Consider the following 21,874-nt stretch of genomic DNA (forward strand, 5'->3'; position numbering starts at 1 on the left):
TGCTTTGACCGTCTGCATGGCCCCGGCCTGCTGTGTGCTAATTACTATCCTTGAAAAGGAGCTCAGAGTACGCACTTTAGAAATTATGCTTGTATGTAATACTGTCGCCTCTGAAAGTGAAAGTGTTATTTTTGCACTACACATCGTACCTTATATTTTTTCTCTGTATTGTTTTAATATTAACCCTGGGCGTAGTTCGCGTAGCCGCACTCCGCGACGCTACGCGAAGACGCACTTGCACTCCGCGAGCTACACGTTGCTCCGCGGACATGCGTAGTAGCTTGCTAGACCCGTTCGCGCGCCGTTTTTCGTCTTCGGGAGCGCGGTGCGCGTGTTCGGGGCGCTGCCTGCATGCTCGAGATAGCTAGCGCGCTAAGTTACTCAATGAGGTTTGTCCCGCCCGCTTGCGTTCCCTTATTTCCGGTTCCGGGTCACAAGTAACGTGTTCGCGTTGTGTTAGACATGTTCGGGAACTCATCTTCTCGTTCGCACTGCCAAAGTGCGTGATCGCGTCAAATATCGCGCGAACTTACCGCGGCGGTCGCGACGGGCAGAGCCATCTTCGATTTCACACTCTGGCTATGGTTTTGGGCCTACTTTAGCATCTCACTCCTATCTCTTCCATCCTGGTCTTTTCCCTCAGTTTTTCTAACTCTCTTTACTTCTTACCTATTTCTGTCTGCGCCTAGGTTTATATTTCTCATTTTATGTTTACTTTTACCACTTTTTTTGCAACTTTTCTCTTGTTTTATACTACTTCCTTCTTTTATCTTTCTTCTTTCTTCCCCTAACCTTTTTGTCTTCAACTTTCCTTCTCCCCTCCATCCAGAACCATGGTGAAGGGTGCCAGCAGCATCGGCGGCTCAAAGGGCAAGGCGGCTGTGCCTAAAAAAACCCGGCTGCCTTGCGGCAGAATGCGCCCGGCAGGAGTGACGCCCCGCCAACTTTTTGGGGAGGAGGAGGTGGCCGCCCTGGTCTTTTTTATCCAACGTCACCTCCCCTTGACTTTGGCAGCAGGCGGCAGGCCCGGCTCCGGCTACCAGCGCATCGAAGAGCGTCTCCGGCGGTGGGCGAAGGTGCGCCGTGCAGTCTTCCGCTGCTCCGGTATCCGGCGTACCCACCATCAGCTGTCCCACCGCTGGGCCGACATTTTGGACCGGGAGCAGGACCTGTTGGACCTGCTTGGTGTGGAGGTTGTGGGTCTTGGTGAGTGGCTACCCCAAAAATAAAGTGTGTATGTATATATATATATATATTATATATATATATATATATATATATATATATATATATATATATATATATATATATATATATATATATATATATATATATATAGTTATATACATATATATATATATATATATATATATATATATATATATATATATATATATATATATATAGTTGTATAAATATTGTTATTGTATCTTTGTAAATATTGGCTGAATAAGTAACGCGATGACTGTTGCTCCTAGTTACATTTGCGATGTATTCCGGTATATCTACTGTCATTGTATGACAGTGTTCTTCTTCTTCACTGGCTCTTGCGTGTTGTTTCAACTTGGCGCTAGCTGTTGCTGTTTATTGATGTGAGATTTTCTTTATTGTTGAGAACTGAAGTTAGTTAATGCTATTAATAGAGTCTTGTCCTTCCTTTGTCCGTCAGTGAAATAGCGGTGGATGGATAATTGTACGTAGTTTGCATATTGTAGCATTTTTTTCACGGCCTTCTGTTCTGCATGAATCGAATCCTTTTCTTGCAAAGAATGCTAACGTTACTTTGTTCTTCTTACCTCAGCCAGGGCCGGCTCTAGGGGGCATGTGCAAGCTGTGCAACTGCACAGGGGCACCAAACTTGAGGGGCCACCGCACCAATAGATATCCTTAATTTAATAATACTCTAAGGATGGATACATATTTGCGTTGCGGCCCCTGGCATGGATTTGTTGCCTCCGGCTCTGTTCCACTGTAGCAGTGTTTTTTGCAATGATGTCTATGTTTCACAGCACTCAATGTTTTTCTCTTTGTTTATTATTTTTTACATGAACCACAGAACCCAGGGGCAAGCAGAATACAGGGACCGAGTCGGCGGGTGAACCACCACTTACACAGAGCTCCTCTACTGAGGATCCTGCTGCTGTCCCCAGTAAGTCCAACAGTGCTTGTTTTTTCCTCTGTAATGTGTCTGCTTTGGCAATTGACAGCAACCAAGTATGCATCCAGAATGATGTTTGTCTAGTATTTTTGTAAACGTTAGTATACCACTACTAGTCTTGTGGGTATTCTATCTCCTATGGAGTTATATACATATTACACAACTATGTAACTATGCACACGAAAATTGGATGTTGGTACTGATAGGCAGGTTGGACCTTACTTACACCTCAGTCACAGAACTCTGAGGAACGCACAATTCACTGAACGTCAGCCTATATGGCCTGAGTCATTGGTCAATTATTCAATTCACACTCCTGAACCCCAATACCAAGATGCCGAATGCTTTTAGGACACAAACCGTTACCTAAGAAACCCCCTTTTGCTCACTCACTCGTGTGAGTCTCTAAGACAACAGACACTGAAAATAAACTTCAGAGTCAAAGTGGTCATTCAAAAGCTTTATTTTGTTAGAAGTAAGTAAGTAACATCAATGTTTTTAAGTTGTTCCGTCAAATACGTTGAAGGGCCCACCAGAAAAAATCCAGAGTTAAAAAAGGCATAATAAAGTAATCAACATTTGTACAGCTACTAGTGCACAATAGGGAAATGTGGCAACTATCGGAGACCTCTCACCAACGTATACTAGTCAGATATTCCTCTTTTTTTGTAAGCTATGGAAATGTCCGCTTCGTAGAAGGCAATCTTCTCACCTGCCGAAAAATAATGACAAAAGTGGTGCACGTTAGACAGTATGAAATACATTTATGCCAGTTTTATGCAGCCATGCTAAAAAGAAGTTGTAACCTGTAAGCAAACTCTATTCCACAATCCACATAGAAAACTTAAATACGGGCCCTTTTACTTTCCCACCTCTTCAGGTGTATGCATTGAACAATGATGTGTTGCCCCAGAGCGTCTTCTCGTACTGCGCAACAAGCTGCGAGTTAACATGCGCAAAACTGGATACATTGATGTACAAAGGTTACATAGTTCACTTCCAATTTCCAAGGACTAGAGTAGCAGGACAGATGAGATGAGCTTGGGTACCATACCATAACAATGAATGCTAATATGTGTAGTGACTCTGCTGTACTATGCAATGTGGACTCATACTGATTACGTACGTTGTACTTAACTGTTTTGAAGAACTCCATTCTTGGTGAACAAGTAGAAAGGGGGCTGTGCATCCATCTAAAAAGGTGTACTTATTTTTATAGGTGCAGAACCCTTACCATCGACCAGTGCCGACGGGGACAGCGGCGCAGCTTCAGCGATCCCGGCGGGGACAGGAGGAACAGAGGCACCTACACCAGCAGCAGTGGGGGGGGAGCCAACAGCGGCGGGCGATGGTAAGTTACATTCAATAGTGATCTGCATTACTTGGTGGGAGGGGAAAACTTTCTCACTGTACTCTACTGGAAAATATATGATGTTACCTTTACTTGTCATTAGCATGCTAAGCATTACCACTACAGTAATGCAAGTGGCTGATAGCAGTCGGATGCATGGGTTGTTGTTAAATCATGTAAAGGGGAAAACACAGCTGCCAGCGTGGTTGGGAGACACACCCAATACCGGTGGTTAGTGGATAGTCTCAGCAGCAGCGGTGTTTTGGGCAAACCCAAAGGCAAGGGAAGGAGGGGACGACTGGGTGCATGGGTCGTTGCTGGTGAAACACAAACCAAATAAGGTTTGTTGCGCGGTATAAAGTATTATAGTCTTTACTAGACATGTGCTACTAGCTGCCCCCTGTTAATTAATGTTACTTTGAGAGTGTTCCCGCCTTCCCGGAATCAGAGTATATAATACAAAAGGAGATATGAAAAAGACAGGTGTTCGTTCTAATGTGTGTGACCGTTGAAGTACACCCATGCTAATAGGGCAGGCATAATGCCGTGCCAAAAAGTCCAAAAAATTAATAGAGGCTGTAGAATGTTCAAGATAGACGCAACACAATTTCTGGTACTCAGCTTGCTTGCTAGTGCTACTGTGCCGCCCACTATGTGTTGAATCAATGTTGTGTTCTTGATTTGCGGGGAGTTTGGATTACAACAATTCTGTTTCTTTCTTTATAGTTACTCCTTCCCAAAAACCGACAAGGAAGGAGTTGGCAGTCCGGGCCCGGCAGCGGAAACTGCAGGCAATTGTAGAGGCCTACCGCCGGCTGGTGGATCAGGCCGAGGAGGAGGAGGAGGAGGCGGCGGCAGCAGCTGCTGCCTCTTCCAATGCCCCGGGCCCCAAGCCTGCAGGACTACGTCGCCGTGGTCAGGCAGCCGCCCGCCGCCGCATTGTTACATCTTCGGCGGCCCCCCCACAACAACAACAACATGCATGCAAGTGTAGGTGCCGTGATTTCAAAGCAAAGATTCTCCGCCGGGTAGCGAAGTTGGAGGAGGAGCGGAAGAAGCTGGAGGACGGTCTAGAGGAGCGTGTGAAGCTAATGGTGGACAAACACCTGAAAGCCCGCCGGCTTTGAAATGGACCCTGTTTTTTGCCCCTTTTTTAATCCTTTTGTTGGTGGGTGGGATGTGGGAGTTGGGGTGTACATTTGGGTTGAAATTTGGTTGGGGTTAGGGGAGGGTAGGGACAGCTCTGGGTCAGGGGGTTACATTTGTTATATATTTTATTTTTCTATTATCATTATGAAAATATAAAAATAAAACAAAGATATTTTCACAAGAAAACATTTGAAGTTCATTTGTGTTTGTTGGGGGGGTGGAGGGGGGACTGTTTCACAAAAAAATGTACGTTGTGCAACATGAACATGAACTACGAACGATAAATTAAGTACTGACTGCACCTGTAGTAGTAGGGTCACAAGTGCATAAATAATTTATATTATTAAATAACATGGGAAAATTGCCCATCACGTGAGTCTGAAGTTACTAGTATAATTTAATTCCATGCACATTTGCTCAGAGTCGGCTAAACAATCCTATGCAATGCATTGCATCATTCCTTTAATATACCTGTCCTAGTTGTCAGGGAAGAGTAGCTCGTCCTCAAACTCTGTGCGTTCAGACAGAAGTAGGTCATGTAACCCAGTAGTGAGGACGTCTTCTTCGCACTCGCTTTCTTCATCCGGCGGTGATTCACGTACTTGATAGTCTGGTGGTATGAAGCGTTGATTCATTTTTATCATTGTCAGCCGCTCCACGCTTTTGGGGGAGAGACTAGTCCTTTTCGATGTGACAATGGCACCAGCAGCACTGAAAACCCGCTCAGAGGAGACACTGGCTACAGGACAAGCCAGATACTTTATCGCCAGCCTGCTCAGCACTGGCCACTGTCTCCTTCTTTCATACCAATAGACCAATGGGCTTTGCTCCATGAACACCTCTGTTGTGTCATCCAGATAGGCCTGAACCATCCGCTCAATGTTCATTGGTGCTCGGCTTTGCTGGTCCTCTTTTCCCTTTGCAACAGCAACGGACTTACCCATCCCTTTATGTAGAAAAAAAGCAGTTATGCTTTTGGTTGGGTCTGCTGAATCAGATTGTGTAGGTGCTGCTTTTGGTACTGTTGGTGCCTGCTGGAAAGCAGACGCACTGCTCTCATGCTGTGAAGAACTTGCGTCAGGAGTACTTGGACTGGCCTGGGCTGGCAGTGGCAGGCCTTTAAGTAACAGCCGTTCAGTTTCTAACTCATTAGCTTCCGCAGCTATGGAAGTTTTGTACTTGTCAACATCCTCATCTGAAAATGGAATTACTTCGTTACTGCTGACAAATAATTTGTACCGTGGATCCAAGATTGTTGCAGTTATGTAATGTTCACCTGACACAATATTGTTGAGCCTTACATTTTCACACAAGCGGTTGACTAAGCCCTTGGCTAAGGTATATGCATCAACTTTTTGTTCGTCACCTTCGTATGTTTGACAGACCTCCTTCACCTGTTGCTCAAGCATGTACAACAATGGGATGGCTTGGCCCATAGTACAGTCCTCCCTGCTAACTGCACGTGTGAAGACCTCAAAGGGTTGTAGCATCTCTGTGATGCATTTAATGAGGTCCCACTGCCACATCTCAATGGTCAGGGCTTTAAGATTAACAGTAGGATCCCCTAATCTTCTTGACATGACATAAGCATTCAGTGGGATGTACTGCTCAAAGAGACGCTCAAGCATGAAATAAGTTGAGTTCCAACGTGTTGGGACCTCCTGGATCAGTGCTTTGACTGGCAACCTATGCTCTTGCTGAATGACCCGTAGCAGCTTCCGTCCTTTGAAAGAATGGTTAAAGTGCGTGCATATTCTTCTGCAGATGGCCATTATGTTGCTGACTTTGGCTTCATTTTTCAGAAAGTCTTGCACGACTAAGTTTATGCAGTGTGCCAAACAGGGTACCCTGAAATAATGTCCTTCTCTCATTGCCTTCACTACATTACTGCCATTGTCGGTGGAAACAAAACCAATCTTAAGGCCTCTTGGTTTCAGCCATTCAAAGACCTTGTCGTTAAAGTCAGACAAAATGTTTTCAGCAGTATGACTTTTGTCCATACCAAACATGGCTATAGTTGCATGTCTGCGCGTATCATTAAAAATTCCAGCAACGTCACGGAGGCCTGAAGTTAACTTGTCTTTAACACCTGCAAAAGAGATCCAGTGTGCGGTGATGCACATGAAATCTGTAGCATCGCAACTGCTCCACATGTCTGTTGTCAGGTGGATACAATGGACAACACTCTGTTGTAAGGCTTTCCCAATCAATTCCAGCACATCGTGGTGTAGTGCTGGAACAGCCACTCGGGCAAAATAGTAGCGACTGGGAACGTTCCATTTTGGGCAGAGGGTTGCCACTAATTCCAGAAATCCAACAGCCTCAACAAATGAAAATGGGAGAAGGTCCAGTGCTAACATTTTCGCAAGTTTGGCATTGTATAAACGTGCTACTGGGTGGTTCCGCTCGTACTTTCCCTCCTGCCTTAACATGCTAGGAATGGTAAGCTGCTTTGCATGTCTTTGAGTTGTGCTAGACGGACCACCTTGCATCGCAGACTTTGCACTCCTTGGTGTTTCCAGCTGACTCTGGTGCCACTGAGAAGTTGCAGATGCGGAGGATGTGGACTTTACCACTCCAGTGCTGGCGACAGGGGTCCATTGTGTACCACTCCTAGATAGAAGGTCATCGTCTCCCTCTTCTTCTACCTCCTGGTCAACCATGAGTGGACCTTGTACCACTGTATCCCCACCAACACGAGTGCTAACAGTTTTTAAGCTTGCAAGGTGGTTCTCCCACCTGATCAAGTGTGTTTTTTTCAAATGGGTCGTTTGGCCTCCAGTCCCATAGTTTGTACCAAGCTTACCACGACTAACATTGACATGACAAATGGTGCATACAGCAATGTTCTCCTGAACTGGGTGAACCGTAAAGAAGTCCCACACTGGGGAGGTAAACTTTTGTCTCCTGCCATAGGAAGAGGAGGACCCACTGCCAATGCCGGATGGACTGGAGGATTGTGGAATTTCACTATGGGACAGCTCAGTCCTAGTACTGCCACTACCTCCTTCTGTTGAAGTGGCGCTTCTGCTGGATGTCGGATGCTGCCGGGCCTTCGCTGTTGAAAAAATTGGAGCTGGTGTTACTTTGGGTGTTGAGTGTGTAGGAGTTATGCGTGGTACCTGCTCATCAGTCATTGCAGCATTTCTGGATAGGGTGAAAATGTTGGTCTCTACATCCTCTGCACCAGGAATAACGCTTGTGATGATGACAGTGTCAGACCCGTCTTTATCACCAGCAGTATCCTGCTCACCTACATCGACCTCCATAAGTTCAAGCCTGCCTGGAAACTTCCTTTTTCCTAGCATGGTCTTCTTGGGATGTCTCTCCTTTGAATGCGCAGATAGTTGTGGCTGCCAATCCGTATCAAGGTCATCGGAAGGGATGCTGTGCGAAGAACTCGATGCACTAACCCTCCTTTCCCTTGGTGAATTCAAAGGAAATAGATCACCTACAGAAGTGGCTTCCTCTTCTTCTTGCTCAGAAGGAGGCTCTACTTCCTGAACTGCCCCGACTTCGGGAGGAACAACTACTACTATTTGGTGCGGAGATGGTGGTTGTTGTTCTTGAGGAAGTACTATTGCGGGCTGGGGTTTTTCAACAACAACTGTTGCGGGCGGTGGTTGTGGTTGTTCAACAACTGTTGCGGGAAGTGGTTGTGGTTGTGGGTGAACAACTCCTATTGCGGGCGGTGGTTGTGGTTGTTGAACATCTACTGCTGGCGGTGGTTGTTGAGCACTTCCATCTTGCGTGGATTGTGTACTACTTTGAGACAGCGATAAGTTTAGTTCTGGCTCAGTATCACTGCTCGCAAGCAGAAGGCTGGCTACCTCTTCGACCCTCATCATGTGCTTGGCCCTGGGATGCTGGCTTGCCCCCAATAATGCAGATGTGCTGGTCCCAGCTTGCACCCCAGACCCCGCTGCTGCAGGCGTACCTTTTGGGGTGCCAAAAAAGGTTTTGGGGTCCATACCAGACTTAAGTGACACTTCCTTCTGCTGTTCCTTCTTCGCAGCAACTTTCTTTGTGGTGGAGGACCTGGTAGCTTTCTTAGGGCCCATCTTCTTCTGATTTCAGTCAGCTCACAGCAGCACAAATTGCAGAGATGTCTGGTCAGATGAGTCACACACCACACGTGGCGTACAACTGAAGGACGTCCGTCTGGCAGTAGAACGAGCGATGGATGAAAAAACAACCAGCACCTCCTCAGTCTTTTTTGTGCACCTACAAGTAAAGAAGGCAGAACAACATCAGTCAAACAAGCAGTAAGGCAACATGAACAATTGAAAGACACACAGGCCAATGTATAAAAGACAAAACAGAAGACTAATAATACCAGTCCAGCAGCACCACAGCTCAAAGGCCACATGAAGTCCAGAAAGAACCAATAAAGTCAAGCAGGCCTATATAGATACCAATATGGACAGAAAAACGAGGATGCCTGCTGCACATGACAGGTTAATGTGCAAGGAATAAATAGCCCATGGCTAAGACAGAGGTTGTAAACCTAACACCGCAAAAACACATACAAACAAACCCCTGCCCAGGCTCCAAAAACAACAACCAAATGACAAATTCTGTTTTTTTGGGTGCACAAGAAAGACCTGCAACATTTTTGAGAAACTTTTATGCAACTCGGGACATATTGTCCGCGAGAATGCTAAATCGGCATGTTCGGCAGCGCGAATGGAATAAAAAGTCGTGTTCGCGTTCCCGAGCAAGTACATTGAGTGCGCGAACAAGACAAAAAATGTAAGTTCACGTGCTCACACTGTGCGAAGTTACCAAAACTACCCAAGCTGTATTCCTAGGGTTACCTAATGGCAGAAATTGACAGAGTATTTAAAGTTTAAACACACCCAAAACCAGAAATACCCCACACATAAAAATAAGATTTTCTATATCAATCCAAGCCATCCATGATTTTCACATTAAGGGTACACCACAAAAACAGTTGATTAACTTTCATGACCCTACTATGAGTAGTACCTATGGCCTACTGCCAGAGTAGGCCACAAGGTTGGAGGCCTATGCCTATGGCAAAAGCACAAAGGAAGGACACACAAAATGGCCGCCGACATAGGGCCTGGCCACCAACAACAACATGGCAAAATCACAAAGGATGTATACACAAAATGGCCTCCACCACATGGCCTGGCCACCAACAACAACATGGCAAAATAAATCACAAAGGAAGCATACACAAAATGGCCTCCACCACATGGCCTGGCCACCAACAACAACATGGCAAAATAAATCACAAAGGAAGCATACACAAAAAGATCACCACCATAGGGCCTGGCCACCAACAACAACATGGACAACTTTACAAAATGGCCTCCACCACATGGCCTGGCCACCAACAACAACATGGCAAAATAAATCACAAAGGAAGCATACACAAAATGGCCGCCACCACATGGCCTGGCCACCAACAACAACATGACAAGAAAGAGAAGACAGACAATAATGCCTATGGCAAAGGGACAATGCTTTGCTTCACAAAATGGACACACCACACCACCGCCCAAATTGGTCACCCCACCCAAAAAAAAAAAAAAAATTACATAGAGGACAGAAAATGGAAGTGGTCCATGCTCCAAAAAGAGAAAACTACAACCAAATGACAGCATAACATAAATGAGGACTTTTTGGGTGCACAAGAAACACCTGCAACATTTTTGAGAAACTTTTATGCAACTCGGGACATATTGTCTGCGAGAATGCTAAATCGGCATGTTCGGCAGCGCGAATGGAATAAAAAGTCGTGTTCGCGTTCCCGAGCAAGTACATTGAGTGCGCGGACAAGACAAAAAATGTAAGTTCACGTGCTCACACTGTGCGAAGTTACCAAAACTACCCAAGCTGTATTCCTAGGGTTACCTAATGGCAGAAATTGACAGAGTATTTAAAGTTTAAACACTCCCAAAACCAGAAATACCCCACACATAAAAATAAGATTTTCTATATCAATCCAAGCCATCCATGATTTTCACATTAAGGGTACACCACAAAAACAGTTGATTAACTTTCATGACCCTATGAGTAGTACCTATGGCCTACTGCCAGAGTAGGGCACAAGGTTGGAGGCCTATGGCAAGAGCAAAGTGGCTGGAAACATAAAATGGCCGCCAACACATGGCCAGGCCAACCACAGAAAGTTAATACAATGAACTCATGCATGCCTACACACTAACTACATGGGGTACTAGGGTCAGATATTGGCTTAAAAATTAGAAACATTTTAAATTCCACAAAATGCAATGTTAAAAAAAAATTACAATTTGGGACCTCATGAAAGTACAGGCCTCCATCAATAATTTAATTCCAGGATTGAATACTGTAGTTAAAAAAAAAAAAAATCAAACAAGCACAAGTCTACATCACTCATACATTACACAAACTTACTTGAAAAAGAGAATTCCAATTCAAAAAGTCCTCATTAAATCCAAGGTAAATCAGTAATGCAGCCAACACAGACAGAAAGTGATCCTTCCAGCTCAAAATCCAAAGGAAAGTGAGCACCACATGGACAAAGCACTGGGAGGAGCCTGGTGGACAGGAACAGGAAGTTGTAAACTCAAGAGCCCTTCCTCCTTACTCTTCAAAACAAGAGTAGAAACAAAAAGAGGGGTCCTTCCCCCCTAAAAATAAAGCCAAAGGTACAACTTTAAGGTTTTTTGCTTTTTTTTCCTAACCAAAATGGGAATTTATTATGGTTTTAACATGCTCGCGAGTTATTCTGTGCAAGAATGCAGTTTCTGCGTGTTCGGCAACTCGATCTTACCAAAAAGCATCCTCGCGCATCCTTATGACGCTATCGCGCATCAAAATGACGTTATCGCGTTCGCACAGTCGCACGGGACTGTGCGAGAGTGTTTCCAAACATGGTGGCACAAGCGACCAGGAAAAAACGAACGCAGAACGAAGGTAAGCCATTGCCGCGCACGCGATAATGTTATTCAGCGCGCGAGAACTACGCTACGCACCGGATCGCGGAGTAATCGACAGCTACGCGTTCTCCGCGGAACGCGGAGCTGCCGAAACTCCGCAAGCTCCGCGAACGGAGCGTAGTTCTTCGCCCAGGGTTATTTAATATCCCTTCCTGTTTTTCCATCAACAATTACAGGCCGGCTTTTACCCTGTGCGATGGGAAAAACAATAACTCAGGCTTACCATTAGCTATCCGCAATTCTGCATCCGCCAGGCAGGCAGTGGACAGTGTGTCTGGTCACCAAGATTGATTGACGGAGCGTCAGATGGAATGGAGAAGTACCAGGAATAAGAGGAATGGCTGGATGCATGCAACTTCCCAAATTGAACAGGACAATTACAACATACAGTTACAGTATCCTCTTCACTTCTCCTCATCTTTTAAATAATGTTATTGTTGTGAACTGTTATGAGTGTGACTCTGTGCGTTTGCTCTCTGCTTCAAATTCATCCCTACAGCTACTTGATAAGTTTCTTTGCTATTTTTAAAACTAATTTAATGTACTAATAAGTGTTTATTCTCTCTGAGGGCAGATAGGCAAGTGAAATTGCGTAATTACTGCAGCCCTGTACTGTCAAATTGTTTCTTCATAGTTAGTAAGTTGTAGTAAGTATTACTTTTCAGTAACCTAACCATCCATTTAGCAAACAACTTCATGCATTCAGTGCACTTCCTTTATGTCCCTTAAAAGATTTATGGATATCTTCGTATCCAAAGATTTTTTTTCTTCATTTGTTGTTTGTCCATGCTGTGTTTTTTTTTCCTCTCCCCTCAAAACTTTCCCAAAAACCCTCATTCCCATCCAATTTTCAAACCCTAACCCTCTTCCCCCGGGCTGTGTGGTTTTCATTGAGGTGTGACTAAATGACAACAATAATTCCACACACTTGCTGGGGAGGATAAGGTCAAAGCAACAGAAAATCAATTTCAAGGCTGGTGAAGGAATCCGAGGATATATTCTTATTCTTATTCTGCTTGACACACACCCATGAGTATTTGCAAATCAAATCAGAATTTCATGTGCGCCATCAAGTGAATTGATCATCAACACCATCCTCCTCCTACACGTGACGAATGCTTACGCTGCTGTGTCCTTCACCTTCAGTACTATATCTTGTAGTAGCCATACTCCACGCAACTAGTAGTTATATTTTGAATACTTTAGCATTGCTTAGGCTACAATTTATGGCACTGTTGTTGTGTACATTACTATCTATCGTACTGTTCTAATGCTCTGCTCAGGCCACTCAATGTTTCATTTCCTTTTTTTTCATAGACTGCTACTGCCAGTGTGTACTAAGCATGGGCGGATTTTGCGAATTGGCAATCCGCGAACTTGCGTATTTACGGATTCGCAATCCGCAAAATCCGCGAACTCACGCGAATTTGCAGATTTTTTTTTTTGTGTTCGCAAGGGTTTCTGCCAGTTCGCGAGGGTTGTGTACCAGTTCGCAATTGCGAACTTACTTGTCGGCTCGCAACGGCCGCGACTATGTTGTTTCTACGTCTGTTTCATCATCACAGGTTCACAGCACCCTTTGTTTCACCACTGCCACCATCTGGTACACCCATGCCACCCTCTGGTACATCACTGCCACCCTCTGGTTGGTTTATCACTGTAGATTATGGGGGTGAAAAAAGCAAGCACACCTGCCCTGCTTCAACTGACATGAATTAATTTGGGGTTGATTAATGTGTCACTGAATTTAAACTTCCAGTCTGGCTGGCACCTGCTTTCTTATCTGTAATTTGCTTTCTGTTGCAGTGCAATTTTTTTTCACAGGACCTTTGTGGCCTACTTGTAGCTATTCTCTGAGCCTGCTGTGAGGGTCAGAGCAGGGTCATAGAATAGTTGCAAGTAGGCAACTGAACTCTGAAGGGGCCCCTCAGGAAGCACTACAGGGAATGGTTACTAATGATAAGATTGAACTTTTGCACCTGCTGATTGCTTTCAGTTTTGTCTGTAATTGCTTTCTGTTGCAGTGTAATTTTTTTAACAGGACCTTTGTTGTATACTTGTAGCTATTCTCTGAGCCTGCTGTGAGGGTCAGAGCAGGGTCATAGAATAGTTGCAAGTAGGCAAATGAACTCTGAAGGGCCCCTCAGGTAGCACTACAGGGAATGGTTACTAATGATAAGATTGAACTTTTGCACCTGCTGAGTGCTTTCAGTTTTGCAAAAATCCAAATATCCAGCAGCATCCACAAAAAGTAATCCTTCCAGGTCAAGATCCAAATCAAAGTGACCAGCACATGAAGAAAGCACTGGGAGGAGCCTGCTGGACAGGAACAGGAATTTAGAAACTGTGGGGCACTTCCTTCCTCCCACCCCCCCAAAATGGACTCCTTGCAAAGAAAAAGTGCAGGCAAATGTCAACCTGAGGAGTTATTCTGATAAAAATCATAATTTTCAAGGTTTATGCTGCCTGCTGGTGGATTTCTTGTGCGAAATTGCAAATTTTGCAATTTCGCAATTGCGAGATTGTCGCTGCCCGCCGCATCTACGTGTTCGCAAGTGTTTACTCCCGCGAAATTGTATAGTATTCTAGTTGGCAAGTGCGACCAAGCAAAAAATCCGCTTCGCACGGATTTTACGAATTTTCGGCAAGTTCGCGAAAGTTCGCGGATTGCGAATTTACCGAAAATCCGCGAGCGGAACGGATTTTACGCCCATGCTTAGTGTGTACCACTACTACTACCACCACAACGATGACATTTCATCCGTCCAGGATTCCATTGCCAACCTTAATCGCCATTTGCCATGCAGCCAGCCCTGTGCCTAGCCCTATTCTCAAACACGAATCACAGGTAAGATAAGCATTTTGGGGGAGGAAGAATAATGCAGTAGGAGGAGAGGAGAGACTGACGGTAGTACTAGTAAAGTAGTAGGACAATTGAATTCACTAAGTCTGTCAGTGGCACTTTTGTAAAAATGTGGTTGATTAGACAATTTGAATCAACCAGCCATTTAAGTTTCAGGAAAACAAACGTACAGTTAACCCCCCCTGCCTCCCCCACAAAACAGTAAAAAAACGTGCATGCTATGTCTAAGTTGAAATAAATAATTATTTGAGCCCTAACAAAAATAAACTATCCCACAAGAAGACCCGACCCAGCCCCCTCCCTAACCCCAACGAATGTCCATGAAATCAATGTCCCCAAAAAAAGTCCAAAAACCCCAACGCCCAATTCCCACCCTCGCCAAAGTCTTTAAAAAAGGGGCAAGGGACAGTCTCTCTACTTCCGCCAGCGGTATCCTTTGGCCAGGTGGTCACGCTGCTCTCTCCGGAGGTCCTTGAGCAGGGCTTTCAGCCTCGCCACCTCCTGCTCAAGGTTGGACACTCTCAGGGCCAAGCGGTGCACACGAGCCTTGCACTTGCAGGTGCTGTGGGGGGCAGCTGTTGTTATTGCTGCTCGGCGGCGGCGGGTGGCTGCCGGACCACGGCTCCGTACCGCTGGTGGTTTGCGCTGGCTGTATGACCCAGGGGCAGCGGAGGAGGATGCAGCTGTTGTGGATGTTGTTGACTGCATGTCATCCTCCTCCTCCTGAGCCACCAGCCGCCAATATTCGGCAACAAATGCCTCCAGCTTCCGTCGCCGGGCCCGGAGCGACCAACTCCTTCCTTGTTAGTTTGGAAGGAGTATGTATATGAAGAAAGAAAAACATACTGTAACCAATGCTCCTTAAGATTAACACAAAATAATTCAGCAGAAAGTTGTGTCACAGTAGCACTAGCAACTTGCAAGCACAGTACATAACATTAGTGGCATTATCTATCTAACCTCCCACTTCATCGGCCTCTGCTCTAACATTAGTGGGAGTTTCAGGCATTCTACTAGCACTATATGGACTCACTACATTAGACTCAGACAGTACACCAGTCTTCTTCTTCTCTCTTGTTTAGTGAAATTGGTACGTAAACTTGTGGAAGCCGGCATAATGCCAGCGCAGTCAACTTGCACCCGAGAAAAACAGATGCAAGCCATGATGACACAGACTTGCGTTACTGTTACCAATCCAGTACATGCCGGTGGTGAAGCTCTTACTTTTCTATTACGGGTGGCACTGGCCATATTCTGTTACAAGGGATACTGCTTAATTAATTTAACTTTTACCCTGCCCTGTCCCTGACTACTACAAAAGGAAAATGAAGAAGATAAATAATATGATCATCTATCCCTTCACAGGATATTTGCTTACAAATGGGATGACATTTAGGTGCTTTGTTTTTGATTGAGTGAACACCGATAGGCCACACATGAATGACAGAGTTGTAAAAAAACTATTAACAGAGGTAGTGAGTGGTCCCTGTAATCGCGGGACATATGCTGTGCTTGCAAACTACTGTTACTAGTCATGGTAGTATTCTGAAAAAGTACAACTTCTACTTTCCTTGGCTTTGCTACTCTGACACGGACGTGCAGTGTTACATGCTCTTCAGAGTAACACTCTTCATCCAGTGACCGTCTACTCTGTCTACATACACCTATGCTATCTATGAGGAAGATACCATCCAGGCATCCATCCTTTCAAAGTAAATGTCAATCATTCTTCTTAATGTATCAACTGGACAAACCTTACTTTTTCTCACCGAAAAACAACCTTTTCATTTTATTTTGTAAACCGCCAGCCATGCATCCGTGCTTGACTTGCATTTGAATTTGAACCAAAGGATATATTGCGCACGCATACAGTTTCTGTTTCACCCACCCAGGCATGCCTCTTTTCTTTCACCTTCCACCCATCCTTGCTTCAGCCTTCAACCAGCCATGCATCAGATTCCCAGCCACCTCGGGCAGCATTCAAAAACACATATCATTCTTTGCCAGTCATTAATTTTAACTGGCTTGTCCTTCCTTACACCCTTCTTTCCCTTTTTGTTCATCCCATCCATCAAGTTAATCTCTGATTTGACTTGGCTTCTCGTTAAAACTTTAACAGCTGAGTTGAAGTCAAATTTAGAGGAAGCCATTGGTTACTCGTCAACTCCCGCCGCTAATGCTATTGCTAATGAGAAGTCAAGGGTGACTGTCTTCTATCTGGTTGACAAAAACTTAGTTCTAAATTTGTAAGCCTTCTTAACAGTAAAGTGTACTTGTACTGTACAACATATACACCCCTGCAGAGAGCCCACTCTGCAATCTCAATAAGTAAGGAATATAATAGCTTACCACTGCCCGCCACTACCGTGGCATCCCCCACAGCAGTTCCTGCTGGCTGTAGCACTGCATCCGACCCTGGAGTGACCACCTCCGCGCTGGCCCCGGCATTGGTGGTGGGCTGTGCCGATGGTGTTACGCCTAGAAAATACATTTAATATTTTTAGATGCCATATACACCACTCCCTATTTTGTCTAGGAATGACATTTTTTTTACTAGTACTACATAAACAAATGTAATCATTTGTGACTCTCTAGTCTAACACAGTACACACAGAGCAAGTTGTTTTACTTTTAATAAAGCTTTAAAACTTACATAGACTCTGTGGTTTTTGGTCATGAGTGAGTGAGCGAAAGGGTTTGCAATTTGCAAGCATGAGTCCGTGACTCTGAGAGGTCGGGACTCTGACTCCGTAGTCTTATGTTCTGGGTTGTATAATCATTGGGGATCATCGCTGCATTCGGGAGCTAAATAATGACTCTGACACTAGCTAGCCAGTGAGGAGATTGGGGGTTCAACTTCTGTTATGACTGAGGTATGTGGAAAGTCTAACTGCTCCTATTATCACCAATGCCCTATTTCTTGTCCATAGTTCTGTATGTGCAGAATAGTCCCTGCGACAGTAGTAGTATGTCCTCCTATACAATCAAAAAGTAAACTAGTATCTTATTTTTGGTGGCCATTGACATTTTATTGTTGGGAATTTTCAAAGCATAAACATTTAAAAGACTTCAATAGACATTATGGACAACCCAGAGGACTGCACTCAGTGCCTAGAGCTATTGATGAATAGAATAGGAGTTTTGTTTAACACCTTTTGCCAACTGTGCAAGCTTAGCTAGCTACACAGACAGACTAATAATAATCTAGTAGTACCACAGAGAGTCATAGTAGAGGCAGGATACGAATTTAGAAACAGTCTACAAGAAGATCAAAGACGATTTAGGAAAAAATAGAATTATGAAGAACGTTTATAAATAGGTGCTGTAAAAGATAGGGAAGTATAATTATTAATATTAACAGGAAAACTTACTGGGGCCAGCAGAGGAGCCCTCGGCGGACCTATCCTGGCCTTCCTGCTCCGCCGGCGCTGCTACCTCCTCCTCTGTCCTCTTGCCCCTGAGGGGACCTGATGTACATGAAAGAAAGACACAAACATGGGTGATTGTTGTCAACCGAATCAAACATTTCAAAAAAACAATAACAAATTATTTCGGGGAAATAGACAACAATTGCTCTAAATTTATTGACCTATCTGCTGTGGTCTACTAGGATATTAGTATTGCTGGATTCACAGACCATCTACTTGGAAAGTTATGTAACTCCCTAAACCAACTACAAAAAGGTTCTACTAGGACTGGCAGGCAGCACTCCGCAGCACGCAAAGTGACAGACACAGTCCGTCATGATTGCAGACCACCAAAAATGTCCTACTAAATAACTATTGTTATCACACAAAATGCCAATACTGCCAAATAATTTCAACATGCTATTTTGTTTCCTGCATCTGAATTTAAACTAAATGCAAGGGAGACTTTTTTCATTGAGTTAATCCATATAGATTTGCTTTTTATTTGCAAACTTTTCACTTTCTCATATTTTTCAAACGTTTTTTTGTTTACGAAACATTTTCTTGAAGCACATTACAAAAGAAACGAAACATAAACATAAATTGTGACAAAACTTAACTTTCATACTTCATTCATACTGGGGGACAAGATCCATCATACTCATGCTCTGTAAAGTACACTCATACATAATCACTCAGGCCAAATGAGCACAATATTGTAAACAACTAAGCATAGTAGCACCGCAAGTGAGCAGGCGAGCATCTGCAATCACAGAAAGCTTTTGAAACATAGTTTACCTGCAATGTAATCTCTAGTGTCTAGCATTACGCAGTTCTGTAAAGTACACTCATACATAATCACCCAGGCCAAATGAGCACAAAATTGAAAACAAGTAAGCATAGTAGCACCGCCAGTGAGCAGGCGAGCACCTGCAATCACAGAAGCTTTTGAAACATAATTTACCTGCAATGTAATCTCTAGTGTCTAGCATTACGCAGTTCTGTAAAGTACACTCATACATAATCACCCAGGACAAATGAGCACAAAATTGAAAACAAGTAAGCATAGTAGCACCGCCAGTGAGCAGGCGAGCACCTGCAATCACAGAAGCTTTTGAAACATAATTTACCTGCAATGTAATCTCTAGTGTCAAGCATTACGCAGTTCTGTAGAGTACACTCATACATAATCACCCAGGCCAAATGAGCACAAAATTGAAAACAAGTAAGCATAGTAGCACCGCCAGTGAGCAGGCGAGCACCTGCAATCACAGAATCTTTTGAAACATAATTTACCTACAATGTAATCGGCAGCATTCTTGCTCTTCGGAAAAAACAAATATTTGCAATATCATAACACAGAGCAGGAGAAAACAAAGTAGTGATTAAATAGCTACTAGTACTCACCAAGCCCAGGGATATTGATGCCAAGCAGGTTGAGCAGGTCTTGTTCCCTGTCCAGGATGTCGGACCACCGGTGCGTCACCTGGTTGTAGGTGCGCCCGACCCCAGACTCCCGATACATGGCCCAGCACACCTTACCCCATAGCTGGGGACTCTCCCGGAGCCCGTACCCGGTACCGGGCCTGCCGCCTGCCGCCACGGTCATGGGGAGGTGGCGCTGTACAAAGAACATCAGTGCGGCCACCTCCACCGCGCTGAAGATCTCCCTGGGACTTACTGACTCCCTCCTAACCACCCGCAAGGGAGCTGGCTATGGGGTGCGGGACTCTTCCCCTTGGACTTGCCGGCTCCCTTTGCCATGGTCTTGGGTCAAAGAAGGAAAGAATAGGGGAAAAAAGTAAAGAAAAGAAAAGAAAAGAGAGAGCTAAACAAAAAAAGTAGTTATTAAAGTTACAAAAAACACAAAATATAGATGTAGAAAAATAGAGAGATAGATAATGTGTAAAAAAGATTTTTTTAAAGTTCAAACAAACAAAGTATTACAAAGATTAAAGCAGGATAGAAAAAGCATGCCCAGAACCATAGCAATGAATGAAAAACAAGATGGCTGCTCCCATTGCGACCACGTGGGTAAGTTTGCGCGATATTTCCCCTGTGAGCACGCAAAAACGGACGCGAACACGTAATTGCGCCCCACACGTAGGAAAGGCACAACGTGAGCATGCAACTAGCGCCCGGAAATGGAAATACGCAACGCTAACACTGAAAACAAGATGGTCACACCCATGTACGACCGCACGGGTAACTTCGCGGTAGCTGCGCTGAAAAAAAAAACGCGAACACGCAATAATAAAAAAATCCGCACAAATTTGCGGATTTCGCGGACCGCGAGTACGTATTTGCGTGAAATCGCGGACTATAAAAAAATATATATAGTGGGGCTGCACGGACCCCCTGGGCCATGGGGACCACCACCTCTCCAGGGCTAAGATAAATATTAAACAGGTGGTCTGCACAGACTCCGTTCACCCTAGGATCACCACCTCACCAGTATTTTAAGAAGAGGGAAGGGGCAATGCAGCCCCCCTCCCGGGCTATATATGGCCCCAGAGACCACAACTTCCCCAGGGTCGGCCCATGCAAAACAAAGGATGGGAGCTGCGTGGCCCACTCCTGGAGCCATATATGGCCCTGGGGGCTGTCAACAAACAGGGCCGACTCCTGCTATGGCCCGAGGTGTCCACTCTAAGGAGATAGCTGTTTGCTGTTGCTTGGAGGGAGCTGTGACAGCTTCCTCCAAGCATAATCAAACATATCATCCTGCAATATAGGAAATCGTAACCAGACATGCATAGATAGAATGCAACATTCCTAAGGAGTATGAATAATATCAAGGGCACTAGACCCTATATAGGGCAATACATGGAGAAATGTTTAAATGTGGGCATGCAGTATGTCGAACATTGGGTACTAGACCGGGAGTGTAGGCAATAATTCTTTAATGGTACCATGACCAGACTAGAATTTCAACTTTAATTTCTGTGGCTTAAACTCTGCAAATGGCACTATGCCATTATGATATTGAAGAGTAGTCATACTGCCTTATATAATAAAAACTATTTTCTTATGCCATATGTGGAATAATGGGCACTAGACTCATTTTCTAAGCCACTAGCGCGATTGCACTGCTATAAGCATAGAATGCAATAGACTATCCCTGAGCATCGAATTTTCTAAGCCACTAGCGCGATTGTACTGCCATGTGCGCAGAGTATAACACTATACTTGAGCAATGAACAGGGAAATGTAGGCTCTTATATCACGGACTAGTGATAAATGGTTATGATGGTACCGTAAATAATTCCCCATCACTAACATTTGCGGGTGAAATCCCCAAAGCGGCACTATGTCGTCATAAGGTGTCGAGGAGTAATTACACTGCCTAGCTCTAAAAACTGTTATAATAACATGAAAGATATTCATAATGAATAAATGGTAATCGATTGTTTTATCATTGAAATAATGAAATGGGTAAACATTGTTGTTGCACTGCCTACCAAACATATGCTCTGTATTGCACGTTACAATATGTCTGCTGCGTTATCGCGAGTATAGTCCTCTGTTCATTTCCATGAATATCGATGAACTTTATTTAATTCCACATGAATGTTTGAATTGTTCATGTGAACAAGTCTACGGACGAAACGCGTAACGAGTATTAAATAAAGTACAGCTACTGGGCATACCTGTGACTCTGAGTGTGCATTACTACAAGGATTTTGAATTTATGGACATTGCCGGTTTCTGGGCATAACCGGCGACATGCACCAACTGACAACGGGCTAGGTCTCCGAATGACCCGACTGGAAGGAAGTAATATATATATATATATATCTGCAATACCTCGCAGCACTCCACCCCTCAGGTGTAAAACAAGGCATGAACCAACTTTGTTGCAGCATACAGTTTATTTCCCCAATAAACAGTTAGTCATGACGCGTTTCGACCGTCCCTGCGGCCTTGGTCACATGACAATGCAATATGCTCAGCCCATTTTAAAGTGCTAGTGCATCACATGTCTAACTGGAC

This window comes from Lissotriton helveticus, chromosome 5_1 (genome assembly GCF_964261635.1).
Source record: "Lissotriton helveticus chromosome 5_1, aLisHel1.1, whole genome shotgun sequence".
NCBI classification, from domain to species: domain Eukaryota; kingdom Metazoa; phylum Chordata; class Amphibia; order Caudata; family Salamandridae; genus Lissotriton; species Lissotriton helveticus.